The 20,000-nt window shown below is 35.9% G+C and overlaps 1 long non-coding RNA gene across 1 annotated transcript in view; it reads left to right on the top strand.

Moving 5' to 3' along the window:
- Positions 1-20,000, top strand: part of LOC128250607 (uncharacterized) — a 132,077-nt gene that overhangs the window by 26,155 nt on the left and 85,922 nt on the right. The window lies entirely within an intron of this gene.

Genomic DNA, 20,000 nt, shown 5'->3' on the forward strand with positions numbered 1-20,000 from the left:
AAGCCAACCTCGGCGGAATTTGAACTCAGAACGTAAAAGTGGAAGGAAATTCTGCTAAGCGTTTTGGGCGGGCAGCGTAGCAGCGACTCTGTGAATTAATGACTGTCATGATTAATGGCTGGAATTCAATGTTTATAAAGTGGTTTACGTAAAGAGATTTACTGAAAGAAAGAATGACAGGAAATGTGCGAGCAGTTTTACATTAATTTTGGTATTAATTTGTTCAAAACTACAGGATATTTAAAATAATTAATTTACAAACATGGAATTGATAGAGATGGTGACTGAGAATTCCTATACTGTGTATTATAAATATATAAAATTTAATTAGTTAATTATAGGAAAATGAATTAATACTGCGTGAAAATGTGAGGTAAACGTATTTAAATTTTGGCGATAATATCCGTCTCCTGTTCAAGTGGAATATATAAGACTACATTATATAACGTGAGTTCATTCTTTGAAAAAAAATTGTGCGTAATTTATGCGAAATGTGGTTGCGATTTCTCGCATTTGAAGAGATCATTCTTTGTGGTAAGATAGCCTGTTAATGCCCTGTTAATGTTTCCATGATCCTATGATGCTATAAATAATATTAAAAAAAAATAGTGAGTATTGGATAATGTTACTTCCAGGTATGCATTCTCGCTCTCTCGTTCTCTCTTTCTCCTTCCTTCTCGCTCTTTATTTGAGTATGCGCGCGCGTGTATGTACGTCAAACGCCACACACGATATTAGAAGATAGTTTTGGAAGGAGATTCTTGTCCAATTCAGCACATGCACCGCATTAAAGGGCAAAACATATGACAGGCTTGCGTTACTATTATATATATAAATATATATATATATATATATAAATATATATATATATATATATATAAGATATATATATATATATATAAAATACATATATATATATATAAACTATAAACTATATATACATGTACATATATACAGGTGGCGGAGATCTTTACTTATCATTGTTGATAGGTTCTAGAGAACTGCAAATTCGAACCAATATTAGCACATCTCGCGCTGATACCAGCCTGCGTTCAATTCCAAGTTGTAAAAAAAAAAGCAAAAAAAAAAGCACCATCAGAATTCTGAATAAAGTCTGGAATCATTTCAGATATTAAACATTGAAATTTATGAAAGCGTCATAAACTATTATCCCGCCTCTCTCAGATAATCGGAACGATAGCACCCTGCTTTTGTGGAAAGAAAGAAAACGAAGCAGTTTGCTCTCGATTCGCCAGTGAAGGATACACTTTACGAGGATTTCAAGTGGATTAATATGCATGACACGGACCGTATTTTACAAGTGTATTAATTTGCTTCTGTTAAATACAGTTTCTTTCTTTAGTATTCCTTGTTTATTTTATGCCATACGTTAATGGGAGTTATGACTGCATGGAGTGGACAGTTAAGCCATTAAAGATCTTATCCAAGGTGACGACAGGGAAGTATAAAATCTCATTGAAAACAATCATTATTCATCTTCGTTTATATTTGTATTTATTTGTTTTTAAAAAGAAAAGATTGCTTCAAACTAATAATTGCTATATTTACTTTATACTAAACTTTGGTCCATAAAACTGAAGTTGCAGCTTGCTCATGTCCAAAATACCACCCGGGGAATCTAAACTTGAGTGCATTCCTTTACCATCCTAATCACTCAGCTCTGCTTATAATGTTCCTCTCTGTTGGATCTCACAACAACCGCAACACCTTTGCATTGCATTACCAATTCCATACTTTACTTTAAACCGAGTTCCATTCTTTTGTGAGAGTATTGCTTTTTCTGTTCTCTTTGCGATTTTATGTACTGGAACAAAATTTCTTCCACTCTATTATGCACGTTTGCTAAGCTTACAGCAGGTTTTATATTATATTGAAATTCTTTTCTTCTTTGAAATGATTGTAAATCTTTTCTAAAGCTGCTCACATTTAAGTTAATAGATTGGAATACGGCATTGTTCGGTAAATATTACATGGAAGTATTCAAGGTTAACAGAGACAATCAACGTTAACATAAATACAAAGACTTCGTCAGAATGATCCAAGTATATGTACAGATCCTGATATTACTATTTTCTCGATCGTGCTTATTTCTATCCTCAGGGGTAATTTGTTGATGCTATTATATAAATAGCTGTGTCACACCAGTTGTTCTAATTACATATGGTACTATAGGGGCATTGGATTATAGCGATAACGCTTTCAACACAAAAGCCAGGTCAATGCAATTCCTTAGCTCTTCACCGCGCTTCTGAATGCAGTAATGGGCTTTTGATGTTTTTATGCTGATAATTTGTACATTATTGTCATTTTTATACGCGGAAATGATGTATTTATTGTGTTCTATCTGGTTACTGACCAAATGCAAACTGTGTTGGGTACCATTACCTCGATGCTCAAAACTTCGGCTTCACTTAAAATGGGTGTGTTTATTATCCGCAAGGATAAGCTGGCATTCAGAATATCTGGTGAAAGCGCTTAATAATCTTTACGCTTATAAAGAACTCCATGTCTACATACAAGTAAAGAAGGAATGGGAAATATCCAGACGCAATACACAGCAGCATTTGTCTGTCTGTTAGTGATACGCTGGGGTCAGACACGAGACTCTTATCGATCGTATTTCTGCATCTGCATAGTAAGACATTTGGTCTCAGCATTAGCCTAGAGATGGCCTACCCCAGACAACACATGCCGGACAACCTCTCGTCTTTGTTGAAAGCGCAGAGTTGTAAGAAGTACTCATACATAGATACATACACACACACACAAACACACACACACACACACACACACACACACACACACACACATATATATATATATATATATATATATATATATACATGCATATGCACATACACATACATATACACACATCCATCCATCCACACACAGACATCAGTCAACACATACACATAGGCGCTCGCGAGCGCATATCCACGCACACATGGATGTGTGACTTACACATGCAACTCAACTACATTCATACATGCATTTACGTGTCTCAGTTATTTCGACTGTTCAGGAAATTCCATAGAGAAGTACGGATACGCGCACGCACACACACACACACACACACACACACACACACACACACACACACACACACACACACACACACACACACATGTACACATGCATGTACACATGCATAGAAACACAGACACACGCACACATACACACACGCGCTTTCGCATGTATAGAAACCAGTTGCGTATTTAGCATGTCAATGGATCTTCTCGTTTCCTTTCCATTGCATTTGACGTTGAGCAATGTCGGCCATGTTTTACCATTTAACCAGTCACACACATAGTTTGACGTTTTTCTCTCTCGGCAAATGTCAAAATAGTTGAAACTCAATGCTGTAGAAATTGTATTGTTGTTCGCTGAAATATCAGAAAGACCGCCCAGACTAGTCGCCATCTTGTATGTCTCATGTACAGAAAGCTTGCTATATATCAGGAGACAAAATACTTTTAAAACTTATTTTACATCGCCTTCCTCTTTCTTTCTTTCTTTCTTTCTTTCTTTCTTTCTTTCTTTCTTTAAATACTGAGAAATACTTGCTATATGGGCATGGCTGTGTGGTAGGAAGCTTGTTTCCCAACCATATGGTTCCGGGTTCAGTCCCACTGTATGGCACTTTGGGCAAGTGTCTTCTACTATAGCCTCGGGCCGACTAATGCCTTGTGAGTGAACTTTGTAGAGGGAAACTGAAAGAAGACCGTCGTGTCTGTGCGCGTGTGTGCGTGCGCGTATATATATGCGCGCGTGTGTGCGTGCGCGTATATATATGCGCGCGTGTGTGCGTGCGCGTATATATATGTGCGCGTGTGTGCGTGCGCGTATATATATGCGCGTGTGTGTGTGTGTGCGTATATATATGTGCGCGTGTGTGCGTGCGCGTATATATATGCGCGTGTGTGTGTGTGTGTGTTTGCCTTTGTATTTATACTTGTCGCCCCGTCTGACAACTGGTGTTGGTTAGTTTCCGTCCAATAACTTAACGACCAATAGAATAAGTCCCAGGCATAATGAAGATAAAAAGAAAATAACAAGTACTGGGGGGCAATCTATTCGACAAAAACTTACAAGGAGGTATCCCAGCATGGCCGCAGTCCAACGACTGAAACGATAGAAAGAATAAAAGATATTAACATCTACCAAACATTTCCACTGACTCAAACCAGTTTACTTGATTCACGTCGTTAATGTATTTCGGAGAAGCATGAAACCCACACATTCTCATTTGCTGTAAACAGAAGGGCGCTGTTGCCGTTAATGGCTGAAGCGGTAAACTATAACATCCGTTGCTCCAGCAGATCGATATCTCCTTGAAATGTGTTCAGATGTTATAAAGACTGGTTTTTAATCTTTTATTCAACCAATCCTGTCACTCCATCGCCCCGCCCCCGCAACTTCTCAGTAATATCGCTACTAATTACTATAATATTACTAATTACAATAGGAACATCATTACACGTTGATCGTTGAGAAAATAAATAACTGTTATTTATTGATTCGATCGATTATCAACTAGTGACACCATTTTCATAGAAAGCGGGCTTGTGCCTTATAAAAAGAAATCAATATGTTATTGTTGCTATAAAAGGGCCGGTAGAGGGCGCAGCGGACGAAGTGCATTGTAGTATTTAGTTACATCTTTTATATATTCTGGCTTTAAGTCCCACCAAGATCGATTTGGCGTTTTATCTTCCCGAGAGCGTTAAAAGCAATTACCAGTCATATTTTGGGGTCTATTTAATCGACTATAAATCGCAAATACGTAGATCTAGTATCTAAATTACAAATCGTTCGGGTAAAACTGTAGCAAAAACCTTCGAGCAGTTTCAAATCCCAGTTGCAGTCGTTTTAACTTCCTATGTGAGTCTATAAAAACAATAATAAATAAAAAAAATAAATAATTTTATAGTTGCTACTTTCTTTTTCTTTTATTCTTTCATTTTGTGGTTTTCAACCGGGTTCCATACGGCCCCTGAAGGTCCAAATTAGGTTCTTCGTGGGTCCACGCAACAAGATACTACATTAGGGACCCACAATTGCACTCTAAGTGCCCCTTTAGATGTATGTATTGGTATTTATTGCAAGAACGAGTTAGGTTTCTTCCTCTAATACTTTCCGTGGTTCAACTTACACAAGTGAATGTGTGAAAAGCGAAATGGGAATTTTGAAAGAAGCGTCTATAAAACTATTTTTGAAAATATTGAATGGTTATGGGGGTCCACAAGAACAAAATATTAATCAAAGGGGTCCAAAAATAATAAAAATGGTCGAGAAACCCTGTTCTAACGGAATGATTTCGGAAACACTCAGGGAGTTTTTGGTGATGTTAACGAAGGTGACATGGTGGGTTCTTGTTTGTATCACACAAGGAATTAATGGGTTTGAGAGAGTTAAAGAGAGAAAATAGTTTTGTAAAATGTAAAAATAACTGGTCTGTCTATCAGTCAGACATCTTCATAACAATTTATATGAGACGATGAGAAATAGTAATCAGACATCAGCTCATTCGATTTTCATAATTTTTAATTAAAAAGAACTTTCCGAAATAGACCAGTCGTTGCCTCCAGAGAGATTTCTGCAGACAAGGAAAATAATAATCAATTATGATTGTATTGATTGATTTTGTCGTCTTTAAACAGAACTTTTACGTTAATAGCCTCCATGGCTAATCAGTGATGTAAATAGCGACGAATATCTTACATAAGATCCTGTCCGGCTCCACATCACTAGATGTGGATGAGATTATATTTTCGACTACCATTAATATTCTTGAAAAAACAAAAATACGTTTAATGTAGTTTTATTTGGTAGAATCAGTAAAAGATAATGATGGTGGAAATACCTTAAACATTTCTGATTTGAAATTAGAATTCCCGTCGTAGTTATATTTACAGTAAATGGCTAACATCACGAATACTGATCTGCCTTGGTTGTTCCCTGATCCAGCAACCGTCAGGTCAAACGTCTTGAAGACACCGTCATATGTCGCTCTTCCTTTTCCCTACATCTTGGGTATAGAACAGTGATTCTCAACCAGGATGCATATGGCGCTTGAGGGTCCATGTAAGATTTTCTTGTTAAGTTTATGTGTTTGGCTATACTTCTAAAATATTTTAGTCATTTAAAAAAAAATATAATTCCTAATATTTAATTATAAAAAATATAATAGAATTTCTTAAGCATGAAATGGTTACGGGAGTCCACAAGAATAAAATAATAATCAAATGGATGAGAACCCTCGGTCTAGAGTTACTTTATTTACCCAATGTATTTTTTGTGTTTTTCTTTTTGTTTTTCTAGGGGATCGGGTGTAATATTACAAAGGTTAAGAATCACTAATAGCGGAAGAGAGTAGTGTTTGCATATATCGATGTCTGTGAACATAGATATATATGGAGCATTTTTATATCCGCACGCATACACATACGTACGTGCACACACACACACACACACACACGAGCACGCGTACACGCACGCTTACTCACACATATTACCATGCGATAACGAGCGTTCAAAATGTGCTGTATGAATGTGATGGTGGTGGTTGTGGTGGTAGTAGAGGTCAGTCAGTATGACCAATAGAAAGGGTTCTGTGGGCATAGGAGGAGTTATACGAACAAAAGAGGCGGGGATACGTGTATAGATTGCTCTCAATATGATGCACACAGCAGACGGGAACGAGGACGGGTTAACTTGTTCAACATTGAAGTCAGATGAATTTATTTCACTTCCTTTGGCAGTCATAATTCAACATGGCAACTTTTATTTCTTAACAAGGCTGATCACATGTTAATGGGTTCCCCTTGATACACACACTCACACATGTACACATTTATTTATATGCATGTATATATATATATATATATATATATATATATATATATATATACATGCTTCGATGCATTCCCCTTCTTTAGACGTTAGCTGGAGACCTGACACGATTGATTTCGACATTTCTTGACATCATCGTTCCAGCCAACAGAGCGGAGCAACATTGATGCTCTCAATGGTTGCGCACATTCTCCTTCTCCTCTCTCTCTCACTCTGTTAATATTTATATGTATATGTATATATGTATGTATGTAATATTTATATTATATTCTTAATTTTTTCTGTTTTCTTATCTCCGCCTTCTTGTTTGTATTCATGTATTCACATCAACACGCATCAGTATTTCTTCGTTCGATCATTTATTTAGAAAGCCATCGATTGAGTAAATATTGACAGTTAAATTTCATTCTTGTATCGATGAATTTTTTTAATGTTTTGTTCAATTTTCTAACCGCACACAACTTTTGTCCAGATATTTCACGTTCATACAACTGTCAGAGCTTCTCTGCTGACCAATGAAATTCTTCCTGTCAGATCTTGTTCTGAGAGAATAAAAGAAGCGTCTCTCGTATCAGTAAAAGTTCCCCTTTGTAACTATATATCAATATGGCAGTAGTGGCTGTGAAGTAAAAAGTTTGCTTCCCAACCACATGGCTCCGGGTTCAGTCCTTCTGTGTGGTACCTTAAGCAAGTGTCTTCTACGATGAAGCTATAGTGTGTTATTCAGGCACTTAACTTTGAGTTCACTGCATCTCAGCAGAAAGGATGTCTTTGGAACGTAGGACGCTTTTGATTTTATGTCGTTTTACTGTGTCTACTTCGAACTCCAAATCTATCAATCACAAAAGAAATTATTCTTAATAAAACAGCATACATTACCATCATTTCGTTCTCATTAGGATATGATTGATGTATGTGGTGTTCATAGTAGACAAGGTGAAACGACAAAAAAATGGATGCGTCAAACGATTCAATGACGTCACCACAGGCGTTCTTTTCACATATCTCTAGGATGAGAATTTTCTCCAGGTATTATATACGCAGCGGAAAGTCTTTTCCCGTCCGAGCGCAGTTACGTGTTTTAACTAAAGCATTAGAGCTTTTTAGCTCTTATTTCTAGCAATGTTGGTGTTCTAAATCCCTTGTCATATTTAGTGACAATTATATATATTTATGTAAACAGACATTCAAACAAATATGTACGCACGCACACACACACACACACACACATACTGACACACACTCGCACGCACACTGACACACACACACACACATATACGCTAACGCGCGCGCGCACTTACGTGCATATTTGGAAATTATTTCCAGATAATGGAGTGACATTTTCTTTATCAAAAATAAAAAGAATAATTCTTTGAATCATGAACAAAAAGGAAATACAAAAGAATAAATAAAGACGATACGAAAGCCTGTTCCTGATTAAAAATAATCTCACCATGAAAAGCATAGAAACTGCGTGTTTCTTTGATAATTGGAATATATTCCTCGGGGAGAATCTCCTTATTTTCTGCCAAAGACGGACAGAATTTATTAACAATAGTGGTTTAACATTAGCTCAAATAATCAAGGTTTTTGCATTAGACCAATTTATCTAATATAATGAAGGCGGTGGCGGACCTTGTTGGATTTTGAAAATAGGGGTTTAAAGCAATGGGGTGAATACCATAAAGATTATGTGCTGTTTCCCTCTTTGGGTTTCGCGTTTCTGTCCTTGGAACGGTAGCTTTGGTTACTTCGCTCATATGTATGTGATTCGTATGTGAACTTGTTGAATTCTTTTAAATTTTAACTGTAAAATGCAGTAGAATTACTGCAAATAATTTCCAGAACTGTTCTTTGATGACTACTGTAGATAAAGTAAAAAAGTGATATTAATGACTTGTAGTATTTCGTTATACAACTGGTTGCGTAACGAAATACCACGTACCAAGAAGTCATTAATATCTACGTACCAGTTCCAGGAATGCGTTTAATTTGTAAATTGCTATATCTAAGAGGTACACACCACTAGATATAGAGGCTATTTAAACAAAATGATGAGTAATGGGTAAGATGGGTACTGATGACAGGACAAAAACTTCCGAAATATGGCATATACACCCATTACGCCATATACGCCATATTTCGTCTTCGAAATCATTGGTTGTTTACGTCTGACGTCTCGTTTACAAAACGTTGTAGCAGAAATCAGAGTTGGCTATAATTTCTATAGAGTATCTGTAGAGATAACCTTAATACATTTCTGTTATATATTAACTAATTGAGATGGTGTAAATTCCCCATAGATTGCTCTGAAGATAGTATTAGGAAAAAACGTCGTTGATTGCTATAGTCATTGTTATATAGCTGACATCTCTCCTACTTTGAGAGTTATTTTCTATTATTTTTATATTTATGTTAAGAAGTGAATAGAAACAGAAATTATTGTTCAAAAGAAAGTATTGCTTTATTTCTCTTTGCCCTTTTTCATTGTGAAAATATTATTAAAATGATTGAAACAACATTGAAAAGAAAATGTTTTTAGAAAACTCTTCAAAAATTCTCAACAATGGAATAAACTCGAATACATAATCAATTTCTAATAATCTTCTACAATACAGCTATGGTGGTAAAGCTTCAGTAAATCTTAATAAATTGTACTAAATGTGTATGTGTCTGGACTTGAACATAGGAACCCATAATTTCAGTGAATGAAATATTCTTTTCTATTCTAGGCAGAAGGCCCGAAATTTGTGGGGAGGGGCCCAGTCGATTAGATCGATCCCAGTACGTAACTAGTACTTAATTTATCGACTCCGAAAGGATGAAAGGCAAAGTCGACTGATTTGGGTGTATTTACACCATACATCTACAACGAGAAATTTTCTCCATGGGAAAACACGGTGAATGGCTTTTTTTACAAGTCCGAACGTGCTTCAAGCATATTCGGACTTGTAATGCCATTGCATTTATACTTATCGCTACTTAATGTTTTCACCACGTGAGAGCTTATATTACATATAAAGGGGCGAAATGGTTGAATCGCTAGTGTGCCGGACAAAATGCTTAGCAGTATTTTTTTTTCCACATCTTTATGTTCCGAATTAGAATACCACTGAGATCAACTTTGCCTTTCATCCTTTTTCGGAGTCGAGAAAAGAAAGTACCAGTCATATACTGAGGGGTAAATGCAATCGACTAACACCATCCTTCTAAAAGCTGCTGGCCTTGTGCAAAAGTGTGAAACAATCCTTGTTGTTATTAATTTTACTTGTCAGAGTTCTCGTTCTTACGTGCTTTGGTCGACTCAGTGGCAGCGGACAGCAACCTGCTGTCAGAGGTCTCGCAGGATCTCTTTTATTATTATTATTATTATTATTATTGTTCAGTAGTTTTATTTTTATAACGTGCTTTCACTTCACTACCGAGCGCAGCTCTGTGCGCCTTGGGTATGTGCTGTGGTTTGCTGTGGTGCTCTTATGTTTACTGTATTGAAAGTGTTTTGCGTAGAATGTGTGCAGTACCCAGTAGTGCAATTTTCTGTATGTTATATATATTTGTAAGTCCTGGTATTTTATTATTATCATTATTATTATTATTATTATTATTATTATTATTATTATTATTATTATTATTATTATTATTATTATTATTTTATGTTATCAGAACATTCAAAATATCTGGCTTCCGATAAATTCCAAATTTAGATTGTTTTTAGGGAAAACATACAAATCTATAAGCTAGAAAAATTGTAAAATTCACAAGAAATTTTTTTTTTTTCCCCATTATCTTCGTTTAAATGTGTACAATTATAAAACAAAAGCCAATAACATCGAATATCGACTCAGATATAATCTCTAGTCTTAACTCCAGAGATTTATTTCTCCTTCGAAATCTTATCTCCCTCAATCACGGCAAACAATTTCTTCGCTGCCATATTTTCTAATAGAAGAAGAAAGACAAACAACCGCCATCTTTTCGATCAAAATAACAACATCAACATCAGCAACAGCAGCAGCAGCAGCAACAGGAACTGAAGTCAGTGGATTCTACAGTATTTTGTGGTTACAAATAATGATGTGACGTGGATGACAAAAAAAAAAAAAGAAAAGAAAGCAAAGTGGGAAAGGACAAAAATAATAAAATATTCATGAACTCTAAGGTACAAAATAGAAACTATTGGAAAGTTCTAGGAGAATGGAACCCGAATCCCCAAAGCGAACGAACAGGTGAGCGTGTCTCCATATAAGTTGCTCCTAGACAATGTCCTGCTGCAGCACAGGTTTACCGTTGAGCGGCAGAAAGAATTAAGTAATATTTATGAAGGTAAAACCTGGAATATTGTTTCAGTTATTAATTAAAGGATTAATTAACTATAATCTGCTATTTTGATTTTATATGGCTTAGTCGGTCGAAACTTCCAAGTTACTGCCAATAATATTCTTCTTTAAAAATAGTAAATTTGTACTCGACAAAAGTGTAGAGTGATCCATCAGACTAATGTGAAATGGTTTACATTATAAACTGCATATAACGACACGCTTGAAAACCAATGCTGTTGTGTTGGCCCAGTGGTTAGGACAGCGGACTCGCGGTCGTAGGGTCGAAGTTTCGATTCCTAGACCGTACGTTATGAGTGTTTATTGAGCGAAAACACTTAAAGCTCCACGATGCTCCAGCGGGGGTGTTGTGGCGAACCCTGCTGTACTCTTTCACCACAACTTTCTCTCACTCTTTCTTCCTGTTTCTGTTGTACTTGTATTTCAAAAGGCCTTCTCACTCTCTGTGTCACGCTGAATATCCCCGAGAACTACATTAAGGTTATACGTGTCTGTGGAATGCTCAGCCACTTGCACGTTAATTTCACGAGTATGATCAACTGGAACCCTCGTATGTATATAGGGCCACGTTTATATATATATATATATATATATATATATATATATATAGATTAATATATATATATGTAATTGTATGTATATATACACGTATATATATATATATATATATATATGTGTGTGTGTGTGTGTATATATATATATATATATATATATGTATGCAGACACATATATCTGTCTATCTATCTATCTATCTATCTATCTATGATTACCTGTTGTTTCTAATTTAATTCGTAGATAATCAAATGTAATATTTAATGGGATTTTCGTAGGATTTTTATGTTTAAAAATTACAATTTCTCAAGTAGCAGACACACGTAGAATGTAACGCTGTCGACCATCACCGACACCAGCTTCAACGTTGGAGTCGGTGCATTGTCAGTTACCATAATTAGCCTTAAACAACATTTTCTCCTCTGAAAATAAATGAAATTTGAAGCATCTAAATGAAATTATACTTTCAGTTAGTTTAACGGTAATTTAAATTAGAAACGCTAAAGGGAAGACGTTGCACGAATTAACGCTTTATTGGTTGTTCCCCAGGAAGTTTATGTTGGTGATTTTGTTTTCCACCCACAGCATTTACATATCATAACATAAAACTAATTTTATCTTTATTTTTTTGTTTATCTTTAATACCTGTTTTCTCCCTATATTTTATAATCGATTCCTTAAGCCACTCCCGCACAATGTTGCGCAAATTCTTCTCGTTGTACAACTTTCACCGTCTTAAAGAAAACTGAAGAAGTCATAATAATAATAATAATAATGATAATTATTATTATTATTAATTATTATTATTATTATTATTATTATTATTATTATTATTATTATTATTATTATTATTATTCAGTAGTTTTATTTTTATAACGTGCTTTCACTTCACTACCGAGCGCAGCTCTGTGTGCCTTGGGTATGTGCTGTGGTTTGCTGTGGTGCTCTTATGGTTACTGTATTGAAAGTGTGTTACGTAGGATGTGTGCAGTGCCCAGTAGTGCAATTTTCTGTATGTTATATATATTTGTAAGTCCTGGTGTTTTTGTTATGTATTATTATTATCATTATTATTATTATTATTATTATTATTATTATTATTATTATTATTATTATTATTATTATCATTATTATTATTATTATTATTATTATTATTATTAAGGTGGTGAACTGACAGAATCGTTAGCACGCCGGGAAAACATCGTAGCGGTATTAGGTAGATAGATGCATAAATAGGTAGAGAAATAGATTGCTAGTTAAATATGTACATGCATTTTACTAGATCGCACGCATATTCTTAATTTTCATGTGAGTTACCCAACATTGAATATGAAATATTCTGACATCATTGTATGGTAATGTCAGCACTCCGCTTCAGTATTCCCTTAGCATGTATCACTCTCTCTCTCTCTCTCTCTCTCTCTCTCTCTCTCTCTCTCTCTCTCTCTCTCTCTCTCTCCCTCTCCTCTCTATCCCCCTCTCTCTCTCACTCTCCTTGTGCTTTCAAACAGATAACGTAATCGCTGTTGCATTTCTCTGTTCATTGAATATTCTGTGCTGCATGCAGGAAACGAATCTGTTTCTTGTAGAACATTTAGTTCTAAAGATTACCACTTGAGCTGCCAAAATAAAATGTAATATAAGAAATACTTATACATCACCCACGCACGTACACCATATGCATATTATATATATATATATATATATATATATATATATATATGTTTGTATGTGTGTGTGTACGCACATACACACACACACACACACACACACACACACATATATATATATATATATATATATATATATATATATATATATATCCATATATCTGTGTCTATATTCGTGTGTGTGTGTGTGCCGGTAGATAGGTGAATCATCGAAAGAGCATTGAACGAATATCGCTGATGTTGCATATTTATTATGATAGACGCAATCAGGTATGCATTGCTGAACGTTCCACTGACACGAAAAAGCATACATGATCATTCACGTACTTTAACACAATACACACACACACACACGCACACACACACACACACACACACACACACACACACACACACACACGATTTATATTTGAAATAAACCTTCAACTTTATGCTGAGATAAAAACTGATCATACCTCTGCTCTTCTCTCAAATGTGAGGTTTTGTGGGGATTATGTTAGAAACTATTATTCTATTCGTTGAACTCATGGCGTGTGAAAAGCGATCATGGGCGTTCCTTTGTCTAGTGGCTATGGCGAAAGAGGCTCATGTCCTTCATGCAAGTGTTGACTGACAGCATTTTAAAGGTGGACGTAGATGCACAATCGGGACCCCGTTTCTATTGAATTCAGCAGTGAAACCGGAAGTGAGGTATTCATTACAGCCCCGGTTGTGATCGACCGTAAGAAATGGTGAGTATTCATGGGGGACGTAGTGGACTAGTTGGTCGGAGCTGGGTCAACCTACCCCAGGTGAATGTCACCGCAAGTACAACTAAGTAAAGAAGTTTATTTAAACAGATCCTTAACGACATCAATCTCAACGATGGAGTGGGGGAGGGGCTGGCTGAAAAGATCATGGGTTGTGTTCCTTCTTCCAGAAATAGCAAGCAAAAGAAGAAATTTCTCCAATCTTGTTATAGAAGATAACTAATCTGAGTAACGAATCTAAATTTCTATAGATAGTCAGCTTAGACATCCAACTCTTCTGAGCAAACCATATGAAATAACTACTGTATTATTAACAGCACAAAAGCAATGTGTAAATATATCTCGTGCTTATATTATCTGATTTAATTAACATCTCTTAGACACGATAAACATACAAAGGAGAGAAATAAGTTAACCTATAATGATACAAGCTAAAATATATCGGATTTGGTGGTTTTTATGTGGATATTTCCGAAGGAAGATGTGAACATTGTGCTTGATTTTATTTTGTACTTTAATTTTATTACGATGGAAAACAAGACAGATCTACTCGACACTTCCACAATCTCTTTATAAGTGATATAAAGCATAATAGAGGCTGCAAATAAACTATATAACCAACTCTGCACATATACAGACATATGTCACTCTCTCTCTCTGTCTTTCTGTCTTTTTGTCCTTCTATATATACTACATGTATGTGCATATATTCATGTATATACAGATTTGTATAAATAAACTGGTGTATGTATATGCGTGTCTATGTATGTGTACCTTTACATGAGCGGCAAACTAATACACCTGCTTGTTGTTCATGCACCTGTCTTCGTCTTTTGTCTTTCTATAAATTTCAACCATACATATATATATATATATATATATATATATATATGTGTGTGTGTGTGTGTGTGTGTGTGTGTGTGTGTGTGTGTGTGTGTGTGTGTATGTGTGTGTGTGTGTGTGTGTGTATAAATACGTATACATATTTCTATATATATGTTTATGTGCATATCTGTGCGTGTGTGTGTGTTCGGTGAAAAAAAACTTATTGCAGTTTACCCATCAACTTTAAAGCTATATATCTCAGCTTGAAATAAATTTTATTAATTGAATTACCAACCTTTAAAATCTACGGTTTCATGACAATCACAAACAAGTCTATTCTAGTAGCAGAGAATTCTGTATGTCTGGAATCAACGAATTCTTTGAAGGTGCTTCGAGCCGCCGCTTCGTCGTTCAAAAGTCTTCTTACTGCAAATTATCTCGAGGCTTGTAAAGATGGTAATCGGTAGCGGTGAGGTCTGGCGATTAAGATGGTAGAAGCAGAGTTTCCCAGCCCAAATCACCGACATATTCTTGCAAGGATTATGGGGAAGAATTATCTGCTGTTGACCAATGCTGGACATAAACGCTGTAGTTTTCGCATTATTTTCCCGATGTCCTGGCAACACCTGTCTGTTGTGATAGTTTCAATAGTTTGAACTGATCTAAATGTTTGAAGAGTGTTGTTAACAATGCCTTTGTTTTGTAAATCTTAACTTTTCTGACGAAAGTCAGCATAAATTAACAGTGATTATCAATGACTAAAACGATTAGCATAAATCTAGAAACACCTTTGGACATATACATAGCATGAATATAGTTAAATAAATGTGTACTGGAAAATAAATATCGAAGTTTAAAACAAGACACACCAAAATGCCAAACATAATATACATATATACATAGATGCATGGAAGTATACATGTATACATACAGAAATACCTTGTAAGCCTTCCAATTCCCTAAATAATTAGAACATCAGGGATGTGATAACTGGTGGGAGACAAAGCTGCGCCATGGGTGGTACTCATTGTCACCAGAATAAACTGAAGCAACGTGAATAGAATAATAATCTTGTTCAAGGACCCAACACACTCCCTGGTCCTGGAATTGAACCAATGACTTTACGATCGTGAGCACGGCGTTATAACCACTAAGTCATGCACCTTCGATCGTTCGGCATAAAGAACATCTATAACATCTATAACAGGAAAAGAATGGCAATGATAATAATGGTTTCTTACATCTAAAGCGCAAATTTATAGACTTGTAGCACAGACACTTCAATTGGCTATCCGTGTATTATAATATACCAATGTATTGTTATATACTGATATATGAGACCTAATTAGGTTGAAATGGCGATTTTCTCTAGAGTTACAAACGCGAAAGTATTTGTAAGAGCGTGTATCCTTACGTATTTGAGTCTGTGTGTTATGTATGTGTATCTATGCGTATGTGTGTATATGTGTGTGTTTGGTGTATTCGGCGAAGAATTGTTTAACCCTGCGTCGTTGTGTATGGGAGCGTTGTTAAGTAGTTGTATGCGTATTTGAGAGGGAATGGTTGTTTGCGCACATATATGCATATATGTATGTGCACACGTATGTGCATATGTATGTGTGAGTGTGTGTGTGTGTGTTGATGCATACCACTGTCCGTAGAGGCCTATGTGTAAATATGCGTATGTGGATGTATGCGTTTCTTTCTTGCCCTCTGCCAAGAAAAATCAGTTAACAAGAAAAGATTGCTGACATAGCTAGTAATTGTATCATCAAATCAACAGATATGCATGCATGTGTGTGTGTACGTATGTACACATATATATATATGTACACATATATATATATGTACACATATATTTACTGCATTATCCCCTTCCCTCTCTCCACTACTTTCTCTTTCCCTCTACACTTCTCTCTCTCTCTCTCCCCCTCTCTCTCTTTCTCTTGAACCTCATTTTCCCCTCTTCCTTACACTTTAACGGTCTCTTACTTTCTGACTATGTCGATACCTATACCACCTTCACCTTAACTAGTTGCGTCTCAGTTTTCAGGAATCATACGCAACCTGGTAATTTCTGAATGAATGTTTCCAACTGGCCTCAGCTATCGTATCATTTTTATCACTAATAAACCGGTGCTTTCGAACAAAACTAACCTGTAGATTTTATTCCACCCGAGTTGCACACACACACACACACACACACACACACACACACACACACACACATATATATATATATATATATACTTGTTTTAATCATTAGACTGTGGCCATGCTGGGGTACCGTCTTGAACATTTTTAGTCGATTGTATCGACCCCATTATTTACTTTTTTAAAGCCTGGTTCTGATTCTGTCGGTCTCGTTTGTCGAACCACTAAGTTACGGGTACGTAAAAACACCAGCACGGTTGTTAATCGGTGGTGGGGGAAAAACACAGACAGAAAGACATATACATGCACATACATACATATATGCGACGGTCTTTTTTCAGTTCCCATCTACCAAACCCCAAGGTAGAAGTTACTGGCGCAAAGTGCCACGCAGCGGGACTGAACCCGGAACCATGTGGCTGGAAAGCATGCTTCTTACCACACAGCCATGTCTAAAACTATCTACCTTATTTGCATATGTTCCCCTAGACTTGCTCATATAATTTATTAATTATATAATATAATATGAAGGGTTTCGTTATTTCATTATTTCAACAATTTTAATCATCGGAACTCACCAGAGAAATAACCTCAGAAATAATCACAGTCGCATTAATTGCAGAAATTTATTAATTATTAAATCACCATTCAATTAGTTAATTATTCAGTGGGGGCACCCCTTTATAATTAAATTATCGATTAATCTCATTACCCAGCACTAATGAACTTTTTATTTACTAATATTTTTTTGTAGTATGTTAGTAACTACGGGAGTTATAAAGATTGTCCTCCGCTGATGAAGTCAGCGGAGGACAATCTTCTCAGTTGCCTCCCTTGATTGCTCAACCCAACAATAATGTTGGCTAAACCACGTCACGTGTTTGTCATTCGTTCTATTTGATCCTTCGGGAGTTGCTTTTGATATTGAGAACTTTGGAAATAATCAAACCTATATTTTTGTTTTTTTTTCCTTATTCTAAGCTAACATCATCACCATCATCACCATCATCACCATCATGATCATCATGATCATCGTCATCATTATCGTCATCCACATCATTTAGACAACTACTACCGCTGCTGACGCTGTCCTCGTCGCCGCCGCCGCCGCCACCACCGCCGCCGCCGCCGCCACCGCCACCGCAGCCATCGTCATCTTCATCATCATCATCATTATCACTACCATTGTGAAGAACAAGAAAACAAGAACATCATCATCACTATCCTCACGTTTTTTATTTTATTTTACCAACATCCTTCTCCACCTCATCCTCTTCCTTCTCCTCACCACCACCACCATCATCATCACCACCACCAACATTATAATCATCATCATCGTCATCGTCATCGTCGTCGTCGTCGTCATCATCATCATCATCACCATCATCACCAACAACCCAACAACAACAGACAGCCCTTGTCGAGTTCTCATTTCAACGGATAACCGACTTCCTTCCAATGCCGTGTCTGCTGTCATTTCGGCAACGAGATTCAATAAGATAACTTAGACAGAACTGACACAATCAATAACTTTCATATTATCGATTCTTCACCCCACCCCGCTCCACCCCCACACGTCCCATCCCCACCCCTACACCACCACCTCTCTCATTCTCTCCCTTCCTCTCTTCAATCCATTATCAGCTTTTTAACCACGTGATAGCAAAACGGGAAATTCAGACGCAGAAATTCTAAAATTAAAAACCAAAATTTAACCAGATGCTCTGTCACATTCCTCTTCTTATTGTCATTTTTAGTTTTATTCATATTATTTTCCATTTTATTTGTATTATTTGTTTTCTTTTTATTATTATCATTATTCTTTTCTGGGTAATTTAGTCTCTTTTGTTTGTGTTTTTGTTTTTTTTTAACATATCATTTGTCAAGACGGGAGAATAATAATACATCCTAAAATAAAATTGATATAGAAATACCTTCAAATAATAATAATAATAATAATAATAATAATAATCTTCAAGCCGAAGTATGAACCTCCTTACGTCCCACCACCATCTACGGGGCACATATCATTCCATACATTGACCAGTGCTTCTTCTAATCCTTTCAGTGGCATATAGAAGGTGCTCACGTTTTTAGACATTATAACCATGTCACTTCCTTCCTTGCTTTTTCCGTGATAAAACCATCATCAAAGATGCGCAACATTTTTGTGAGATGCCTCTCCAAGCCCCCTTTTTTTTTCAGGAGCTGATTCAAAATAATTTTTTAAAACTTGAAATGTTTGCTGAGCTGTTGTGTTCGTTGTTAAAAAAAAAGGTTTGAATATCACCGTTGATGTGTGATAAATTACGAAAGTATATTTTTTCCCTTAATGTGCCTGCCTTTGCAACTGTTATTTTAATTTTAACTTTATTTTTTTTTTAAATCTTCCTTTTTTGTCTAAAAATGTTGCTGCTGCGTTTGCGGCTATTTTTTTCCTCTACTATAGAAGACGCCATGTTTAAATACGGATAAAAAGAAAAAAAAAATTAAAAGTAAAACAATTGTCCAAGGAAAGAAACATTAATTTTTCAATTCAAGATTGCAAAGTGAACGCTGATATTGTTCAATTGGCAAAACGAAAAAAAAAAAAATGTAATGCTTTTCTTTATATAGTAAAACGAGGTAAATTCTATTCTACGGAGTTATGCCAAAAACTGCCGTTCACAGAAAACAGCAACCACGACAATGATAGTGATATTGTTGCTGCTACCGAGAACAAAAAGCCTTTTAATCGATGTGCCAATCCCAACAGATGACAATGTATCTCTAAAAGAAACAGAGAACCTCACAGAATACAAAAATCTGGAAGTAGAGATAATCCGAACGTGGCGTCT

Source organism: Octopus bimaculoides, chromosome 23 (assembly GCF_046866305.1).
Source record: "Octopus bimaculoides isolate indiv1 chromosome 23, ASM4686630v1, whole genome shotgun sequence".
Lineage (NCBI taxonomy): Eukaryota > Metazoa > Mollusca > Cephalopoda > Octopoda > Octopodidae > Octopus > Octopus bimaculoides.